We start from the raw sequence: 11866 nt of genomic DNA on the forward strand, positions 1-11866 counted from the left end.
AGCACGGGACGCCATTCAGACGAGCAAGACAGTTCTGCCTCCTCCGATCCCTTCTGTCTCTTGACCGGTGTCTTTCTGGAACGCTCAGGTGCAGCAGACAGCAGACACACAGCAGCCACGATGTGGGGACAGCACACCGAGGATGAGGCAGAGACATCAGACAGACAGGAAGGCCGGCTCCTCACGTCCCTGCTCCCTCGAAGGGCGCTACGAATCAGCCGGCGATTTCCTGCCGAGGACAATTCTCCCGTTTCCAGCCGGTGTGAGCTGGGAGTCCCATCGCTCACGGTCGGTCTAAGTAGCGGCCCAGGATGTGACTTCACACGTAGCACATGCATGTGGCTACAGCTCCCGGGCGACGCGTTTCCCGGCCTTTGTGTAGAGACACGGGTGCAGTCAGTGCCGTATCTGAATTGGAAGAGAACATTCCAGGATATACAGTCCGAGGCAAATGGCAGACACATGATTCTCAAAGATGACCAAGCGTCCCGGCATGCCCTGGTTCCTCCTCAGCAAGAAGGCAACTTCTAAATCCAGAATACCTAAACATAAATAAATAAACAGAAGCACCCTGTTTCTAGAGAAATTGTAGCTGTTTCTGGAAACCTTGTTGGAGGGCGTGACTTGCTACCACGAAAGAATTCTGGTCGGAAGATCTCACTGCCCCTCCTCAGCCCAAGCGCAGCTTCCGGAAGGAAGGTCTGTGCTGCTTCCAGGCAGGTCGCCGAGCCCGGCGAGGCTGCCGCCACCTGACGTGGGGGCCCCCGCTACAGCCCTGGGAAGGGAACCCCACGCCGGGTCCGGGACAGTTTGCTCCAGGAGAACGCAGTGGCTGGACGGCTGTGGACACGGTGCGGCCCCCGAGGCCGGACAGCTTCAGGGCACATTTTGTGGGCACTCCTGTCGTCGGGTAGTTCTGGTGACCATCCCTCCCTCTCAGGCCCTGCCTGTCGTCCCCTCGCCCCCTCGATGCGCTGTCCCCGGTGTGACCCCAGCAGGTGAGGACCTGCAACGCCAGGACCACTGGAGTGTCTGCGAGGAGAGGGCCGCTTGGGGCCGTGTGCAGACCAGGACTCGGAAGGCTTCCCGTCAACTTTCATCTTGTCAAGGCTTTATGGAGGTACCCTGACCAGCCCCTTTGCCGGTCGTCGCCTGTGGCGCAATCCCCAGGCTCAGGGGCCTCCAGGAGCTTGGCTTTCAAAGCCTGGCCTGGACCCACAGTCCGCGGCCCAGATGCTCAGCACCGCTGGTAGCCATGGCGACATCACGGTTGGCTCCTGCTGGGCTTTGGCCCGGAGCTCTCTTCTTATTCCCAGACTGATGGGCTCCAGCGACTCCTGGAACCTCGCCCTCTGTGATCCCGGCGCCCTGCAAAATGGCCTTTTCACAGGGCTTGCCCGCCCCGGGGCCAACTGCCGTCCTGCCCCGTGATCCACCCGGACGTCCTCAAAACCCGCCTCCACGTTTCGGCTTCTGTGCGGCAGAGCTCGGCCCCTGTGAGCCCCACTCGCCCACGGCCAGAAGAGGGCATCCGCCCTCGGGGCAGACCACGACGGCCTTCTGTGTGGTTCCCGGCGACACCCCAGGGCAGCACCGGAGGCTCACGCGTCGGGGCTGGTGAACCGCCGGGGGGCCTGTAACCGCCTCCCCGGGATGGCACGGTTGGCTCTCAGAAGTCTGTCCTCTCCCAGGGGACCCCGGCCTCCTCGGCTTGACCTCACGCACAGCCTGAACATTGCAGTGTCACGGGGTGGGCCACCGGTGACAGGTGCGTGAGCCCAAACACAAATCCCACGAAGCAGACAGCGTGGCCTAAGGAGCCATTGCTCAGAAACAAGTTGGCAACACAACAACGTCTCCTGACGCAAGTCCGGTTCTCTTCGCGCCAGCCCTGATGCACCGGGTCGTAGGCGTGCCAGACGCGCACCTGCCCAGAGTAGTGACCCTGCTCTGTCAGTAGTTACGCCTGCGTGCACTCATTTCCCCTCGTGAGCAGCGCTGTGGCAGCGAGGCGCCGTGCGTTCACTAAGCACAAGGAGCAGAAGGTGGTTTCCACAAGGAATTAAAGCGTAGCGTTGCACACTGCGTCGATCGCCGGAGCAAACCTGCAGGTGCAGAGAAGGGCCCCGGCCTGCACGGGCGGGGCTCAGGGAAGGTAGAGCGAGTCAACCCTTAAAGAACAGGCAAGAGCTGCCCTGGAGCCTGGTAGATCCCACCCCCGTCCTTCCGGATCTTCGCGCCAAAGACCTTCCCGAATAGAGCATCGCATGTGACAATCGACACATGAGTTCTTTCATCTGACCCTGGCCTGGAATGCCAGAAATCCCTCCATGCCCACCCCCCACGACACACAGGCTTCTCAGAGTCCTCAAGAGGCAGCTGTCCCCGTCAACAATGGGTCCAGTTCCTGCCAAGTGTCAACCTTCAGGATGCTGACCGCCACATGGCAGGACTGGGTGTTGATCGTGACGGAGCCCGTGTTTCCCTCCGACGGCCAGCTGCGACCCACATCTGCAACCCCTTGCTGAAGGCGGCTCAGGCAGTGAGCATGGGCTGAATTTAATTAACTGACTGACTCTAGCTGCACGCACCGGCTCTCCCTCCGCGGGGCAACGTGGAGACAGCTGTTCCCCCTACTTGAGGACGCTCAAATATCACAACCACCGAAACCACGAAACCACAAAAACTAGTCCTGCAGAACTAACCTCAAAACTGTCTTCACTCATAAATATAAATTTTTAAAGCAATATAAGCATTCCTGGGAAATTAATATTAAAATAAATGTGAAGTAAAACAGCTTCTCTGTACGATTAGGAAAATACTTGTGCGATGAACCCTGCTGTGTACTGGGGAGAGACAAGGAAAGCTATTGGGCATAAACTGTTCCTTCTTTGTTTGTTTGTTTGCTTATTTGTTCACTTTTTTGAAAGAGAGCAAACAAGTGCAACTGCAAGTGGGGGAGAGAGAGAGAGAGAGAGAGAGAGAGAATCCCAAGAAGTCTCCATGCCCAGTGAGGATCCTGACTCAGGGCTCGATCCCACAAACCATGAGCTCATGACCCGAACAAAAACCACGAGTCAGACTCTCAAAGGACTGAGCCAGCAGGGATCCCTTGTTTGTTTGTTTTTTGTTTTTAATGGGCTCGTAAATGTGTAGGAAGGAAATCTTATGATTGCATATCGAGAGACTTTAGGCAAAGCACACAGTTAATAAAACACTATTTACATTTCCGCAACTAATTCAGGCACCTTCTGCCCGTTCATGAAGCTGGGCTCCTCCCACGGTGAGGCCACCCTGCCAGTGGTCCAGGCATCCCCGGACGGAGCCCCCCACCCACGCAACACAGCCCTCCCAGCCCGTCATCTCTACCCCACCCCCAAGTCTGTCTTTCTCCACCGTAGCCTCTGAGATCATGTTACGTACTTTTATTTATCGCCAACCCCCAGAATGTAAGCACTATACCAGCACGATTTTGCTTGCTTTGTTCATTGCTAACCCTCATTTTCTAGAATAAATATGTGTTCATTAATTTGAAAACTGAAGTGATGCAGATTTGCTAACAAAATAATAGATGCACTATAAAATGTGTGACCAAGACCATGAGATCACGAACTGAGGCAAAGTCGTGCCGAGTAAGCTGCATTTAGATGCCTTTGTTAGGCCAGCGTTTATTTCACTTTAAAGTGATTTGCAAAATTACAGAACACAAGTAAAGAAAGAAATCGTAAGCTGCATCAGTGGAGGCAAAGATCACAAGCTCATACTTCACGGCAACCGGGGTCTCTGACATAGTTCGGCATCACCAAAACGAACAAAAGAACGGTTTCCAAACACAAGTCTGACCAGCGGCTTCTCCGTAAGCACAACCGTCCTCTTCCCTTCTAGCCGGGCGGGCCGCAGGCAGCACCCCCAGCACATGCCGGGGCGGCTCCCCCAACAGCCACGGTGAGGGGCTGGAGAGATGCTCACAAGTCCCCAGAGCCTCCCGCACAGGCAGGAGATCATTGCTCTGAAGAATTAAAGCATAAAGCAGACATTCTGAAGTGGGGCCCAGGGCAAGTCCCTGGCATTCTTCACTCCGGGCAAAACACAAGCCACGCGATGAATGCGGTGTGTTTGCAGGGCGGAGAGAGGCCGGCAAGCAACTCGCTTCTTTATGGTCTTTGGCAGAAACTGACGTAGAAGCGGGAGACTTTCTAAGCAACTGGCCTCAGGATTGTTTATTCCGTTGTGTTACAAGTGGAAGGATCGTCTCTTTCATCAAAACGCATGGAGTGATTTCCCTCCTGGAGTTAAGGAATAACAAAGACACATCATCCACCGTAGCAGGAGGGGCTGTCCTGCCTCGTTTCCTCCATGGCCGCCATCTGCCCTCGTGGCCACAGCGGATCTGTGTCTCGTGGCGCCGACTCAGAACAGCACATGGTGCAATTCATTAGCAGCCTGTCGTGGGAGATGATCCAGAAAGGAGGGGGCTCCAGAGCTGGAGAAAAGCCGGTCACAGGATTCCGAAATTAAGTCTTCAACACAAGCCACAGGCCCGCATGCCCTCCCCATCAACAGAAACATGCCGGTCCTTACATACAGCGTCTGCGAATTCTTTCCCATGACGACTGTGTATGTCACTTGGCACTCCTTGGAAACTGTGGCTGCGGCTGAGGTATTCTGCCAAACAGACCCCCTGCTCTGGGGTGCCCCGAGTTCTCAAGGGCGAGCTCATGTCACGTCCTTGCTTTTCTCTGGGGCCTCCTTAGACCCTCTGCCGTTTGTCTCAGAACAGCCCCGTCGTTCCGTGATCACGTCTGCCACGCAGCTCGGGCCAGCTGGAGATGGGGAGCACAGACGCAGAGAGTGGGGGGACAGCCTCCGTCAGCACCCGGACGGCGGGTCCCAAGCGCTGGTGTCTGAGGAAGCGGGTAGAGACAAGAAATCCAGGGTCACGTGCCCTGGAGTCCACCTTTCGGTAGCTGACACACAGTCCCCCAGGAGAGACTTTCCAGGCTTTTCCAGTTCAAGAGGTGCTAATGTTGAAGGCCCACAGGAAATCAGGTCAAAACGGAAGACAGACAGAGTGCAGGAGTGTGGACTGTCATGAGAACCTCCGATAGGAAGCTTGTGCCCGACCCGAGATCCTGTGAAATAGCCTCTGTTTATTCACTTAGCAAGCGTTTACGGAGCGTGTGTGATAAACCACGTGCCTTGCTACCCCTGGGATCCATTTGTGAGCACACACATGTTTAATCCCTGCCTTCATGAAGCATCCAGTGCGAGAGCCGGGAGAGACAGAGACAGAGAGACAGGCCGAGCTGGAGATAAGAAGGAGGTTAGGAAATAAAGGTCATCTAGTCTGGGGCAATACAGAGCCCCAGAGGCACGGTTTCCTTGATTGTGCATTTGCTCAATTATGTGGAGGGTTTCTCCACTGCTCCGTGCCGTCACCTGTGGGGAAGAGTCCCCGTGCGCTTGAGAAGGTGCCGGGGCACTGCCTGCCTGCGTCCCAGATGCGTCTACAGCTTGGTTTTGTTTACCACCTTGTTGTCTCTTCAATACTGCCTCTGAGTTTTGTTCACCCATTTTATCAGCTTCTATAGAAGGTGAACTGAATTATTCCAATATGGTTGTAGATTTCCCAGTCCTTGCTTTAGATTTGTCCCGTTCTGAGCATTATTTTAAGGCTATTTTATTTGGGAGCGTTAATATCGTATTATTAGATTGAAATCTAAATTTTACCTAGATTCAGAATCGGTACATCTTCCATGGAGCCCTTCTTTCTCCACCGTGGGAGTTTCTTCCTTGTTCCACGATGCTAGAAATGTCTTTGTCTCTGGTGATGTATATCCTTCCTCTGTGTCTGTACATTTAAACAAGGTCTTGTGTAAGAAGCATATAATGAAGTTTTTCCATTTAAATCCAATCCAACAATATTTTTTATTAACTGACACATTAAATTGTCTAATCAGAGCATTAAATAACTTTTGTCTACATACATGTGAAATACTTGAGAAAGAAACCCTACCTGGCTCATTAAGGATGCATTTCCCATCAAATTTTCCATCTATATTTAATACCTAATAAAATATGTGCTATTTTATGATTCTTTAATAAATTAGGCATTAAAATAATAGTATGGATCACATCAGAAACTTTTTCAAAATATGCAAATTAACGACATCAGATTTTTTAATACTTTTACACTTACATACTTTGTTAAATTTATTAACTTATTTTGAGAGAGAGGAAGCGCGCAAGTGGGGGAGGGGCAGAGAGAGAGAATCCCAAGCAGGCTCCGCACTGTCAGCCTTCCTTCGGCCACGATAACAGCACCCTACTTGGGGGACCCCCGGGAGGCCCAGGTGACTTAGTTCGTGCCAAACACAGCATAGCACAGAATAAGCTTTCAACTTCCGTCAGTTGCCATTTCTTCACGGAGGGGCCCATGCCGTGCAAGTTCAGGAACAGGAACCAGTCTGATTTGTCCTTTCCACACCTTGAACTATGTCTGTGCACTTAATGCCACAACAGCACGTTTCAGGAGGGCCCAGATGTGACCCCTTCCCTATGGGTTTGCACGTGAACACTGGACCCGAGACAATAAATTATGGAAAATTCATCTTCTTCATCTTATCTTGACAATCTTATCTTGTCACTGTCACTTGACAATCTTATCTTGTCACAATCAATCTTATCTTGACACTGACATAGAAGGACAATGTAAGGATGATTTAATTTTTGGCCAGAAACAAGCACATTCTTTTTATTTATAAATATTGACAGTTACCTTCGGGATAAACTTATGAATAAATGTGTTCGTTTCATCAAGCCCAACCATAATGTGAACACTTAGCAGCAGAGGGTGGAGCTCAGAGGTGTCCTATGCTTCCGTTCACAAGTCAAATCATAAATGCTTGTTTCTTCCCCATAATGAGAAACATCATCTCATATGGGCAACTTACATGTTTATATAAACAAAAAAATCCACTGAAACCTGCAATTGACTTTGTACCACAGTGATCAGAGGCTATGCTTTTCTGAAAACTTCTGGCTTGACGGTGTTTTCCGTAGAAGACAAGGCCTGACGATCCCACGCCTCCTCTGTGGCCACACCGGCACCCTCCTGGGGGGTAACGGGACCGCCAAGGGCAGAGGCACCCCCCCCATGGGCGCAAGCACTCCACCCTGTGGAGCGCCGTGGGGACACATGGAAACCACGGAGGTGAGCGGGCTGTGTCACCAGTGGTAGAGATCTGCCCCCTCCAGACTTCCAGACTGGCCGTCCGTGGGCCGTGGGTGCTGGTGGGGTTCCGGAGTCCTGATCGCTTCTCTTGAAAGCATGCTTCACCGTGAACTAGGGTCAGCACGAAGACTTACAAAGTGAAAGCGAGAGTATTACCCACATGTCAGGGCCAGGAGGGGAGGTCAGGGACACCGTGGGGACGGGGCCTCCCCCGACGGCCGTACCAGCTACTCACAGGCCGCCTATGGAGGGCACGGGCCCAACCACGAGACTCCCCGCGACAGGACGGACAGGACACCCCCCTCCAGGGAGGCGCACAGGTGCCATCGGAGTCGGAGAGGATGGGACGCCACCACCCACTGGTCCTGCCTCTCTTGGCCGCTGCCATCGGCCCCCAACCCACGGCCCACAGTCCCACTCTCCTGGGCTCCCCGCCAGCCGGACCCCGGGTGAGGTAGGCAGTGGGGGGAGCCTGCGTCTGTCCTGCAAAGTGGAATGTGCCCACGTCAGCTGTGCCCCATCTGGTTTCTTGCGCTTTGATTTCACTTGTATTTTTTTAGGAAGAAAATTAAAATCTCACATGCTACGTTCTTATACTGTAATTCCTGGAAATCATTCTGGAGTCAGATTTTTCGTCTGTTAGGGAAAAAAACGAACACTTAGAGACTTCCTGCCGTGCTGGGGTGACGCCAGCTGACCGGGGCTCCTGCTCCCAGAAGCTCCGAGCGACGTGGCAGCCGCGGAGGCCAGGCCTCCCAGCGCACGGCGGCCTCCCCGTGGGCTCTCCCGGCCCTCAAACGTGGGAGGAAACCATGGGCATCAACCTCGGTGGCGTGAGACCGACACAGAGGGCGGACGATTAAGATCACAGCGAACGTGCCGGTCGGGTCCGGAACACCGCAAACCCCACGTTAACCCAGGGCCACGCTCTGCGGACCCTCCTGCTCCGGGGCCGCCTGGAGATTCCCTGTGGCAACTCTCCAAGGGTGGCAGGTTGCTCGGCGACACCCCGTTCCCGTGCAAGTGTCCAGGGTCCCTACTGGGCATTCCTTGCCCCGGTGCTGGCAGCCCGGACCCGGACGGGGGCACAGGAGTCCCTGTGGCCACAGCCGGCGTGGGGTGCGGCCTGAGTAGCCATGGGAACGTGGCCCCTCCTGGTCCAGCAGCGGGAGGAGCTGGTGGACGACACTCGCCCGCGGACGGTGACGCCCCAGTGCTTCGGGTGGGGGTGCGAGGATGCCCCTCAAACCAAGGTCACCTGAACACCGGTCCAAGTGACAGGCTCGGGGCCCTCGTTGTCCAGACCGAGCGGTCACCCTGAAGCCAGTAGCCCGGCCCCCTGACAAACACCACACAGGCGGCTGAAACACCGGACACCGGTTTTCTCACGGTCCCGGCGGCTGGGGGTCCAAGGTCGAGGTGTCCTCAGGACTGCTTCGCGGCGAGGACTCGCCTGGGCTCCCCACGGCCGCCTTCCCGCTGTGTCCTCGGGCGGCCCCTCCTGTAGGGACAGTCCTGTGGGATCAGGGCCCACCCCAGTGACCTCACTTAGCCTGAATTGCTTCCTAAAGGGCCCCATCTCCGAGAACAGCCACGGGGCGTGAGGGCTTCAACCTGTGAGCTCGGGGAGGCTCACTTCGTGGATAACAGGGACAGGGACGGGCACCTTCCTCTCCGTGACCCCAGGAGACTCACCCTTTCTGCCACACAGCTCCCTACCCTGACCCATAAACTTTCTCCGTTCTACCCTCCATAGCAGTCCCACGGCCATGCCCTCTAGCCCCACAGCCTGGGCATCTGCGTCCTCCCCACGTCCTCCGTCCGGGCCAGACGGAGGGGCTCATCTAGACCTCCGATCCTTTGAACCTCATCACCTTTTTAGGGTCGAGGTCTCGTGCTCTCATCTAGACTTCCAGTCTCCCCACCTGACTCTCCTTAAGTGCCGTGAAACATCCCTTCGATCTCAACCTTTCGGACGGACCTCTCTTACTTTGCTGACTTAGTGGCTCTTAGGTGGCTAAACCGCCCGCCCTTGCGGCCTGCGTCTGCAGCCACCCAATGACCGCAGCTGGGGAACGCTCACGAGACCGCGTAGCATAAACAGGGACCCGGGCCCGCTCGGGGTGCCCATTCGCCTGTCTGTTCACCCTCCTCCCTCCTCGCTGCACCAGCGCTGACCCGGTGCTCACCTCTGGCCTCCCGGAGAGCCGGGGCAGTCAGAACAAGGTACCTATGTCCCCATCTGTGCCCACAGCCCTGCCTTCCGTCCTGACGACCGACCGCAATGACTGTCCTTGTCCGAGACAAAGCAGGCGCCCTCGTGTGCACCAGGCCCGTCTCATCCCGCCTGCTCAACGGTGTTCCTCCAGCAAATCGCTGCTTGTTCCCCTGGCTCCGTTGTTTTCCTACTGGGTTTTTCCCGTCAGCAAAAGCACGCACGCTGTTATCTGTCCTATTTTAAAACACAATCAAAACAAAACAGAGCAGAAAGCTTGTTGCAACCACACTTGCCTGCCAGCTACGTCCCCCCTGCCCCCTGCACTGCTGTGGACACTTCCAGAGCCCAGCCCTGTCCCCACGTGCCCCCCACCGGCCCCCAGAACCGGCCCTTCTCTCCGCAGCGACCACCGGCCTTGCTCGCCTGGCGACCAGATCCGGTCCCAGTGTCTCCCGGCCCTCGGGCGGCACCGGCAGTGTTTGGCCATTTCCTCCTCGTCTGTCTGAGGCCCCTCGCTCCAGAGACCCCCATCCCACCTCTCACGTGCTCACAGCAGCTGCTCTGTGAGGTGGCCCCAACCCTCATGCCCTCCCCCTCCCGGCCTGGAGGGTCTTCCCAGAGCCCTTCTGACAAACCGTGCACTTGGCTTACTCGCGATCGTCCTCATTTCTGCTGTTAGACCGTAAGCTGCACTCGGGACGCCACCAAGGATCTTTGTTTAACTTTTAGCTGATAAATTCTATGCACCGCGTGTACCCTCAGCGGAGGTGGGCACCCACAGGCTGGCTTTGATGATGGGATGGCAGCCGTCCCCTGCCGTCCCCTGGATGACCGCCGTCTACCGGGCTCCGGGCTCAGTCCTTGCGTTGGCCGCGAGGAGGCCCTCGTGTTTGCAGTCATGGATGAAGACACTTAACCTGGGGTGATATTATCCCCACGGAGTCACCCGGCGTGACCGGCCGTGTGTGGTTCTGCAGGCCACGCTCACCCACGCAGTCTACGCCACGTCACTCCTGTTGTACGTTGGGACCAGGAAGGAGCTCTGCACCCTGTCCCTGTGGATGTCACAACCCAGACACGGCTCAGACAGCGTCCTCGCTGGTCCTCCCCTCACACTCCCCACCAGCCTGGCGTCAGCACTGTGCCCACGCACGAGCACTGCGCAGCCTTAAATTCCGGCCCTTAAATCCTCTCGGTGCCGCCCCGCATCTGCAGTGAACAAACCTCCGGAGCAGGAGTCCTCGGCCAGCGCCAGATGGGAGAACAGAAATGCCTGGGGAGACTTCAGACACAGGGGTGCAAAGCCCAGGATGGGTCACCCCAGGAATGGAAAACATGAGGAGCCAGCCAGGGAAGGAGGATGCCACCGAGAAGGCTCCGGAGCAGGGGGACAGAGTTGGCGGTGGTGATGGTGGTGCGGGAGCTGGGGTGGGGGAGGGCCGGGGGGCTTCCACAGGGGGTAAACAGGCAGCAGGGAGCACCAGGCATATGGTGGGGGGCAGCACCAGGCAGGAGGTGGGGGGACCGGGCAGGTGGGGGGAGCACTGGCAGACCCCCTCCCAGACGGGGAAAGAGCAGGACAAACGCTCTGCTGTCCCCCCCTTCTTCCCGAGGTGCAGGGTCCTCACACCCACCAGCACAGCAGGTGGGGTCACACCGGCACAGGGGCCCCCCTGCCAGGGCATGTCTGACCCAGAGCCCTCAGGTCTTGTCTCTTGGGAGGGGTGGCGGGTGTTGATTTTGGAGCAATGTGCAGACCTGGCTTCCCACCCCCTGAGGGCGCGGGGTGGGGGGACATCCTGAGGGCTCAGAGTGCGGGGGGGGGGGGTGGGGGCGGGGCCGCTGGTTCTGGGACACGCGGCACAGCCCCCCGGGCGACTTCCGTCTGCCGCGCACCTGCAGCATCTATTTTAAGGAAAAGAGGGGTGATTAACACGCAAACGAGAGTCAGCCGGAAAAGCCCACCGATCGCCCCTTCAGGCACAAGAAGAGACGGCATCATCCTTCCAGAGAGGAAACTGGAGGGACCTGGCGTGTTTACCTGATTTTCTTCGGTCCTTGGCACGTTCACGCTGGTGGCAGGTTACGAGTCACAGAGAAAAATGGAAGGAAGAAATGACCAAGTGTGGCCAGGGCCTGCGTGACCTTTCCTCTGCACAACAGCCACCCAGGTGGGGCCAGGTGGCCCGGACGTACGTGGCCCCCCGCGGCCGGTGTCCCCACTCTGCCGGCTGCAGCACTGAGGCGGTGCTGGTGGGCTTTCAGGGCTCGCTGGGGCCCAGAGCCTCGTCTGCGCTGTTTTCATCACCTCTTCCCAGGGGGCTCTGAAGCCACCCCTGCCTCCACCCTGCAGCTAAAACTGTTCCTGCACGGGGAGGTGAGGGACAGAAACAACAGTGTGCCCCTTGCTGGAG

The 11866-nt window shown here is 56.5% G+C and overlaps 1 long non-coding RNA gene across 1 annotated transcript; it reads right to left on the reverse strand.

Moving 5' to 3' along the window:
* Positions 1-7818: 7818 nt before the first annotated feature.
* On the reverse strand, positions 7819-10670 carry LOC109500057. Its single transcript, XR_002157711.3, has 3 exons — positions 10209-10670; positions 9424-9686; positions 7819-8735 (listed from the first exon to the last, which is right to left on the reverse strand). It is a non-coding gene; the product is annotated as an uncharacterized LOC109500057 (long non-coding RNA).
* Positions 10671-11866: the final 1196 nt, after the last annotated feature.

Source organism: Felis catus, chromosome B2, assembly GCF_018350175.1.
Source record: "Felis catus isolate Fca126 chromosome B2, F.catus_Fca126_mat1.0, whole genome shotgun sequence".
NCBI classification, from domain to species: Eukaryota; Metazoa; Chordata; class Mammalia; order Carnivora; family Felidae; genus Felis; species Felis catus.